Source organism: Anser cygnoides, chromosome 12, assembly GCF_040182565.1.
Source record: "Anser cygnoides isolate HZ-2024a breed goose chromosome 12, Taihu_goose_T2T_genome, whole genome shotgun sequence".
In the NCBI taxonomy this organism is placed as follows: domain Eukaryota; kingdom Metazoa; phylum Chordata; class Aves; order Anseriformes; family Anatidae; genus Anser; species Anser cygnoides.
Window position 1 is genome coordinate 7,674,899 of NC_089884.1, and position 9,418 is coordinate 7,684,316.

Sequence of the window (9,418 nt, forward strand, 5' to 3'; positions counted from 1 at the left end):
TGAGGTTACACTTACTACAGTATATTAACCATTATCTGCAGCTTGATAGGAAAATGTTTTTAAATAGGATGTGCATTCTATAAGCCCCCAAAGCTGTGTTACTATTAAGCCAATGTGCTCCTTGAGCACACACACATGTGTACATCTTGTATAAACAGAAGTACAACATGCACTCCCACAGCAAGTTTCTTTGCCAGAAAATAGTCCTTTTATCAGTAAATCTGGAAGGGAAAAAAGAAAGCAATGAAGAGTGACTTACTACAAAAGAATAAAATTAGCACTACATATATGCCATTTTTTTCTGACTTTTTCCCGTACTGTTTCGTTTACCTCTGAAGAATTTTTGGTGCATCAGTTCAGCAAGCTGGCAACAGAAACAACATAATGAATTTTTTTGGTCAGATGGTTTCTGTCTTCACACCTATACTGAAAGTTTTAACTTCCATCCATATTTATATTTGTCATCTATTTCTTCAATTCAAATGTTCTTTCAGAGAAGATTGGTTTCATGCAGAGAGAAGATAAAAATCAGAATGCTTACCTCACACGCAATAAATTCATCATATTTATTTATCCCCAATACATAGAGAAAAAAAGAGAAAAATAATCTCAGATGATAGTACCTAACATTTAATTTTTATTCTTTCTATAGCTGAAACTATAAAAAGGAGCTGGGGGGCTGGGGAGAAAGGGGAGAAGGAGCTTTTTGTTTTGTTTTGTTTTGTTATTCCAGTCTGTGTTATTCAGAGCTACAAACATTGAAATATTCATAATAGAAAGGTTACTAAATTGCTGTGGCCCAGAATCATGAGAAAATGTCTGACAGCATAATTATAAAGGGCCTGTTACAATGGCGCAGCAGACAATTGGTGTTACTGTTGTTTAAACAGGGAATGTGGAAAAAAAAAAAAAAAAAAAAAAGAAAAGAAAGAAAGTAACCCACATTCTTAGGTATAGGCACTCCTCAGTTAGAAGCAAGACAGGTTTGAAGCTTTTGTTTATTGCCGCATACTGAAATGCAGCAAGGTGGACTGCAGCAAAACCTTCTGAACAATTGGTAAAGATGCATAAATTACTGTGAAATGCAAGTCAAAAGAAATTGGCATTCAGGAAGGCCAGACAGCACAGACAGTCCATTATCCCTTTAACCACATAACTGACTCAGACACAACTGCCTGATCAATCTGAAGGCAGATGCTATAGCTAGAAAACTATTTTAACAGCTTGGCATCTGGGTGCTGTGATTGCTCAAAGAAAGAGGACGGGTACAATCCGATGAGGTGAACTGCAGCCTCCTGTGGACTCCAGTTTATAATTGCATATGCTTTCTTCATAGGAAACAAAGCAGGTAAAGGAACAAAGTGATTAGAAAAACACAACTTATGCTTTTGATTTAAAAATAAGCTGTACGGCTTGAGTTTCGCCTGTTAAGTCCTAGCAGAAGTTTTAATAGAAAACCTGTGCTAACACCAGTTTACAAATGCGTTTAGCACTAGGCCCTGATTCAGCCAAGAACTTCTTGAGCACGTGAGCTCTCAGAAGGCCTACAGCTGAAGACAGCCCCATATGCCTCGCTGCGTCACTTGACTACAGCTCTACCTCCCATTATGAACATTAAGCAATGATAATGTTGTCTGACTTATTTTAGTAATTTGTTCTCATCTTTCCCACGGATAGCAATGTCTCTACATGTTTTTCGAATTCTGAGCAAGTTATATATGTGCAAACATGGGACAAAATCAGTCCACAGACCACAAGTCTTATGGGTTCAGTAAGGATTTACTCTAGTTGAAGATCTGATCCTGTTAGGAAATATTTACACGGAGAAGTCAAGCATCTTTTTCACTTATTTGGAATTACATAGCATATGTAAAATACCTGTTTACTGCTTTGATTATGCCTATGTGAGAGAAATAAGAGATTTTTTTCTTGAAATATGAACGTGGAACAATATAAAGGGGCCAAAATAGCCCTGTTTCGTGTGGTTGTCTGTTAAAACTAAATGCTGCACAAAATGCCAGTGTCCAGTATTTTTGTCAGTGCTAAAAATGAAATACTGCTGCCCTTTCTTTGCCTCCCAATCTCAACAAGACTGTGGGTTTTGGTGTAATAATACAAGGTTACCGTTACATGAAGTTCAGTATTCTGGCTCCTGAAAGGACTGAGGAATTCTTGGTGTTATAGAATATCTTATTCCTCCTGTATGTGAATCCCTCTTAAGTTCTGATAAACGCTGCTGAAATTAACACACTCTTCTAAACTATGTTGACTGCTATATTTCTCTGTTGTGCTAAACTCATTTTTTCTGCTTTTAGATGAAAGCAGACCAGATTTTGCTGTCATTAGACATCAATGGCATTACATAAGACTTAGAGACTTGTCTTTTATCCTGTTACACCTAATATGCTTCAGTGCGGATGTGACCAGGGGAAAAACACCACAAGTTGAAGCTGTTTAAAGAACTTGCCTGTGTAAGAAAAAGAGTAACTGATGGTCTTCAGTCACTGCACTTCAATAAAAGTGTAATGCTGTCAAATCATAAAATGGCTGAGCTCTGCCATTTAGTTCACCAAAGGTGCATATTCTTTTTTTCTTTCCCTCTGTCAATTGACTAAAGCTACTTACTAGTTGTAAGTATTTTCTCTGTTACTAACCTCTGACTTTGTCTTTTCACTGTCTTTTATTTACTGAGATGTTTTTTCCTGAAAATCAGAGAGCATGTGGAGTCATGCTCTCCTCTCACTTGCATCCTTGCTGTTTGAGGCTTTCTAGAACCCCTATTCTAGGGGAAACAAAACAAAACAAAACAAAACAAAACAAAAAAAATCCTTAGCCTAAAAGGGTTTAAAATAAACCTATAAAGTAAGAGGGTTAAATTTGACCAGTTTGAGGTCAAAATATAAGGCAAAAAAGAAGCTAATATAAAGGAAACATGCAATATCCTCTGCACCTATGTGATACAAGGTGGCTGGGAAACCCCTAGAAGGATGTCGGGGACCTGGGAGAGAGATACAAATACTTCAGGCTAGTTGAATCTGGAAACAAAATGCTATATGGGTAACTGAGAACAGGTACTAAAGATCTTCTATACTTAGCTATATGCTAACTAGAATGATAACTGAAGATAATTGGATATGTATGACTTGTTTAATCTGATACAATCAGATCAGAGATGTATTTTCAAGTAACACAGCACAAGCACTGGAACATTTGATTCTTAAATGACATACATTCAAGAATTAGAAAGAAAATTGACTGGAATTAGCTATTAGCCAGAATAACTATCATGGAGAAGTAAATGATAGTTAAAGGGCACGTGCTAAAGAATCACTCAAGTGAGATCTTAATTCTAGTAGTAAACCTGAAACTAGTGTGATTATTAATAGTCAGAAAAGTAAGAACAGGTATATAAACTGTATAGATAGATTGCTAGCTATGTGATTTTTATAAGTTCAATCACGTGTACAAAATTATTAGGGAGAATAGCATCAGACAGCCAAGCGGTGTCAGATATCCATAGCAAGAGCTGAAAGAATTGTTTAAAACTTTGTACACAGTAGGACAATATGATGGGGATAAAGGTGAAGGAAAATTAGTCATGACTGTATAATGCAAAGGACCTGTCCAGGTCCCTCTGCAGGGCCTTCCTACCCTCCGGCAGATTGACACTTCCCCCCAACTTGGTGTTGTCTGCAAACTTCCTTCTTCCACAGGTCATAAACTCTCTTTTTCTCTTGAATACACAGCAAAAGTTCCCTGTTCAGCCACGCCTCTGCTCTGTAAATTAACTTTTCTTCATTTGCCTACATCAAACTTACAGAAACTGTTAGCTACTTCTGAAAATGGCAGCCTTCCTCTTGTGCCTGAAATGCTGTATTTCTATTGATAATCACAGACATTCGCCAGCCAGCACATATGCCAGCAATAACAGTTCAGTATTAATGAAGTGTCTTTTTTTCTGCTAGCAATGAAATTCATTCTTGGCATTAGAACTCTGCCTTACATACTGAAAGTAAATAGAAAGATGAACAGAAATGCCATTTATTCATTAAAATTGCAAAATAGCAATTAAATCTCCTCTTTCTGAATAAATTTTTCCAAAGTATCCAAATAACAGGTAGTGGGAAACAGTTGTAGGATAAGGCTGATCAGAGGATAACAATTCCATTTTGTGGCAACCTCTGAGATTTTGAAACTTGTTTGCATTCAAGCATGTTCATTTGCACTCAAAAAACACCCTTCAAATATACCCATAGGAAAGAATAATCTGGATAAGGCTAGAAGTGAGAACCCTGTCACACGACAGAAAGATGAAGCCTTTGTGTCTCAGCCGTGAAATCAGGACCCCCACAGCATCCAACACAAGTATAAACAGCTATTCTGTCAGAGAGGAAGATGCTTTTCATCTGTCATTACAAATCAAGACAAATACTGAGTTAGTGTGCTATCTGCCTTGGCAATGGATCTGTTGCCAACCCAAACTATTTCTCAAAAGAAATTTTAAGGAAACTAGGAGGTCTCCAGGAAACATTTCGACCACTCAGAAATCAACATGTTCTCTGACCATCTGTGGGCTGATAAAGTTGAATAGTTTGCTAACAGTCATCATCCATCTACTATTCAATGTTACAGTAACACTTCAGCTACAAGTGCTTGTCAATTGGAGTTAAGTGTCATCATCCCCCTAACACAATATGTAACACAAGTGTGAAAAAGTAAAGACAGTTTTTGAGATGACTCAGCTCCCGCAAAGCTCAGCCAGCAAAGACTCATTGCAGTGCATGTTTCATTAGCAACATTTGTTCTTTTTGACATGCTATTTTCTATACTTTCACTTTTCTCATAGTGAAACAGATCTGGCAGAGCCACTGGTCTGCACTTTAAACTTTCCCTGTGCAAATGTCTTTTTTATTTCCTAATGGATGCTCAGATGCTAAAAGGAGCATATGGGGGGGACAACAACGACGTGGTTCCCATAAGCAACCACTGGTACCCTACAGTGATTCTGACTGAGCTGGATGAATTAAAAAGCCCAAGGTGATATTCCTCTCTCTTCCCCCACCATCGCTTGCTATCATTCCATATGTTCCATCCTCTTCAGAAAAAGGTAAATGTCACTCTAAAGTAAGTAAGAATTTATCTCCTTTCTGAGAAAGACAAACACACCTGAAGAAGATAGGGAGCTCAAGATGTGGCAAGTGTTATTTATCTCATTACTCATGTATCAATAATACAACAGGTTAAAGCAAAAGCATGAAGGACAGATCACACAGAGGAGTAAGCAGGATACCGATAGAATTAAATATATTACCTATTAATACAAAGCCAGCTTCTACTGAAGTTGCATGGGCAACAATAATTAAAAGAAACAATACAAAAACCAAACAGCATTACTGAATCATTGCTGCCTAGTAAACCATTATAAACTACACTATTCATACGGTGGGACTTGATCCTCACAGTCTTGCTGTCATTTGGTATTTTACCTAAATAATGACTCCAAGATTGGTTTAAAAGTTTATTTCTGAAAGAGGAATTTAATTAAATATTCTAGGAACTGTAGTGCAGTATTACAGTGTGGATTTATATCTAAATTCTGCCTGGGGTCTCTGTGAAATTGCATCAGACTTACCATGTGTGTGTGGCAATCTAAATCTACTAAATTTAAATGATGGATAAGAAATGCTGAAGCTACTTGCTTCACCAATTTTCATCAGATCAATCAAAATAACACATGATAGCATCAGCCTTCTGAAATGGGAGATCTGAACATTTCAATTTTGCTTTTAAAACAGGAAATCTGTCAAGATACACTGATCCTTAGACCATGCTTTGATTTTGATGCCTTCTTCCTTTTGTTTCTTTCTTTTTATAGTTAAAGAAATTTTACTGACAAATTCCCAATCAGGAATCGACCAGTGTCTGCTGACTCTAACGTCCATTCTCTTAGCGTTGAAACGTACGGAAACACACTGCAGTTGTGTACTGAAGGTATATGACGACAGGGAATTAGCAGTTTCAATGAAGAGCACTGCAAAATCAGACACCCATGAGAAAGTCATTACAGTGCTTAAATGGGGACCAGGAGGACTGTTTTTCTAAAGACACAGTTGGATGCTGAACATAGACTTCAGAAGATGAGCCTATGAGGAGCTACCTGAAAATCCTGCCTTTGTGCCATTAATACTAGTGGGTGTTAAGTGGTGGTACGGCAAGGAGGAGCTATCTTCGCCTCTCCTGGCACCAGTAAAGCCTCAGCAGCAGCTCTCATCTGTCTTAGTGACCAACACAAAACCTGTGAATTGGGCCCTGGAATTAAAAGTGCTTTATATTTTTGAAATCACTAGTTAATAAATAAGGGGCCAGCAGATTCTACAAAAACCAAAGCAGTATAGTTCTGGGATTTATTGACCAATAAAACTTGTTATTGTGAACTGCAAATGGCTTCCTCTGTGAAGCTTTTTACATCAGTTTGGTGGTTTTTTTAACAACTCCTATAGGAAGAAATCCTTTTTCATTACATTATTAGTGTACCTGGGCCCAGATAAATGGACAGAGAAATGTGGTACAATCAGGGAACATTTAAGACAATAAGCCCCAGACAGCAAAAGAAAGAGTGCATGAGGAAGTGCAAACAAACAAAAGACAGTCAACAGTGTGATCAGAATAGAAAATTTGGCACTTGTTACAGAAACAAATCTCAAAAGCTTTTTCAGCCTTATATTTGGCTGCTAGTGAATAAGATAAACAGGCTGGTGGGAGGTGAGCTGAGGGAATACAATGTGAATCAAAGCAGGCGGTGTTATTGCTTTGCAAGGCAATGGTTAGGCTTCATGTGGAGTAGTATATCTAGCATTTGTCATTCGTTCTTAGATAAGATATAATTTCTCTTGAAGGAATGTAGAACTGAGTAACTTAAATGATGCCAAACTTCAAAGATTTAAAATGTGAAGTAGGAGTGAGAAAAGTTATGCATATCCAGCCTGATAAAAATAAAGATGACAAATTTCTCTGCAGATTGGAAGAGATTTAGGAATTAGAATTAAGGCGCTCAGTCATTTTTCCTACTTTGCTTTTATCATTCCTCTTATTATCACATTAAATATTGCCACTCTGGGCAAATGGCACAGTGGCAGAAGTTCTGGAAAGGTGATCTCCTTTAGTAGAACTACAGAAAACAGTCATCATACATTCATGGGTTATTTTGGTCTGTGAAATATTCTTACCCAAAATTGGGATTAAGAGGGAAATTTGGGTTTCCCGAACTTCTAAAAAATGTCAGATGAAGAATAGTGAAACATTATTTCAGTTGGATTGTTTTGTCTTTTAAATATTTCACCAATATATCCTTTATATTTTGAAACAAAGTGTATTTTGTTTTCATTTAGAAAACACTGACACATCAGCAGTTTGAAACCTTTCAGCATTTTTCCTGAAGCAAGAAGTTCACCAAAAGCTGTTTTTTCCCAAGCATTAACATTTTCCAAGGAAGAAAAAAATTCTCAATAGATCTATTTCAGAGCCACCCTATGCAGCCTGACACAGTTTGATCCAAAGGCCACTGAAGTTAATGAAATGACTTTTGTTGTTTTCAGGAGGCTTTGGGTCAAGCCATTTAATGACCAGAAAGGGACCGAAAGTCCTAATGTAGTATCCAGCACCAAAAACTGACTACTAGCAAAAAAGAAGTAGAGCTGCTCCGTAACTTGGAACATAACAGTTAGCAAAGTGACAAAGCAGGTTTGCAAAATTAAAGCATGGATGTTAGGAGTTCAGCAATTGCTTCTGAGCTGCATGTTCCAGTCTAACAAAACTCACATAAGAAGAGAGTCATTGCGATTCTGCTGATGTGCAGGGGCAGCAGGTCACAGCCTCCAGGCAGATTACCAGTGGGCTGCTGAGCGGCACCCAGGCACGGAAAGGCGGGGGTGGGGAGCTAAACGATGAGGGTTACGATTAGAATATATGTAAGTGGGAAGACTTAGAAATCTTGACTAATTAAGCACTTTGCATCTCTCAAGTGCCACTTTTAAATTAAGGCATGAAAATGTTTTGAACTAGTAACTTTTTAACCCATTCTTGCTGTGACCAGCCCTTCTAAAGAATCTCCCTTTGCACAGACTGTCGCTACTTGTCATCTCGGCCCTGCTAACTGCATTTTTTCTGGTGAAAAGCACAAAATCATTTGCAAAGTGAGGAATGAAACTTATTCTCCCTCCCTTCCTGACATGGCAAAGCAGCCCCTGCAGCCTGCAGACCACCACAAAACAAGGGGCTCTGTCCTGCTGGGTCTGCCTTTGTGCAAGGTTCATTCTACCAAGGAGACAAATCGACTCTTCATACTTAAAAACACAGGGAACACACAAAGCAATTAGCAGCTAAACATGTTTTCATATGCCTGCATGTTCTGAGATAAAAATCCCACTGAATAAGCTCAACAAGTACACGACTCCTAGGGAATTAGCCTAAAACTATGACCTAGTAAAAAATCAGTATCTGGTGAAAACCGACCAGTTTCTAGTTCTGCTACAACTCTGATGCTTAGGCCAGACTCACCTCTCCGTGAAGCTTACGTCAGTTTTTGGCTTTGCATGGAAAACAAACAAAATCAAGAAAATACAGTGTGGAGATTTTCGGGGCTTTGCTGTTTGTAAATCCATGTATTAGATTGTCAGTTTGTAGAAGACTGGATAGCTTCAGTGAGCCTGGTGAAGTGATCCTGATTTACACCAGATGAAAGCCCAGCACAGAAAGTATAAGCCTACATGAGCAAAAACAAAAGGGTTTTATAATCCAGAGTTTGCAAAACAAACAGAAGACCTCCTGCCCTGCACAAAGAACTTTAGACTTGAATTATCACATGCAAAGTAAATATCACTGGCTGCACAGCGACTGAAGCCTGTAAGTTTGGCTTGCCAAACCGCAAAGGCTTAAAGACCTGTGAAAGGAATCAATCCTAATAATTCTTAGAAGAGGTCCAACTCATTTTATATTTAGAGTAAAACTAGCACTGGGAGAAAGGCAAGAACACAACGTCTGTGGCTCATTCATTACTGGTATTCATAGAATTATTAAAGCATAAAAAGGGGGAAAAAACTCTCAGCCATCAGCAGGCCAATGGGGAATTATTATCATCTTACTAGAGGCCAATACCTCAAGAATAGCAGGATTTAGGGAATAATGAGGGCTTTTTAAAATTGAAAATCACATGTCTGGTAAGCAGACGGTTTTCAAGACAATGAATAAAGGCAGCTGGAGGATGTTACGAGACTGTACTATCTCTGCCACAAAGCAAAAATAACAAAATGAAAGGCGATAGCCAAATAAGTATATGTGAGGGCCAGCTACATCTAGCTTGTGCCTCTACACAGGGTCAGAAAAAGGCACAGAGACATTTCCTCCTTTCTGTTGCCTTCAC

At 38.2% G+C, this 9,418-nt stretch overlaps 1 long non-coding RNA gene across 6 annotated transcripts in view; it reads left to right on the forward strand.

The window, feature by feature from the left end:
- LOC106033116 (uncharacterized) overlaps nucleotides 1-7,370 on the forward strand; it is a 225,571-nt gene extending 218,201 nt beyond the window's left edge. For 5 of the 6 annotated variants that reach the window (XR_010834526.1, XR_010834531.1, XR_010834527.1 and 2 more), the window contains one exon: nucleotides 5,876-7,370. This is a non-coding gene — a long non-coding RNA (uncharacterized lncRNA). Of the gene's footprint in view, nucleotides 1-2,315; nucleotides 2,576-5,875 lie in introns of all 6 variants that reach the window. The other variant, XR_010834528.1, reaches the window with a different exon arrangement.
- The last annotated feature ends 2,048 nt before the right edge of the window (nucleotides 7,371-9,418 follow it).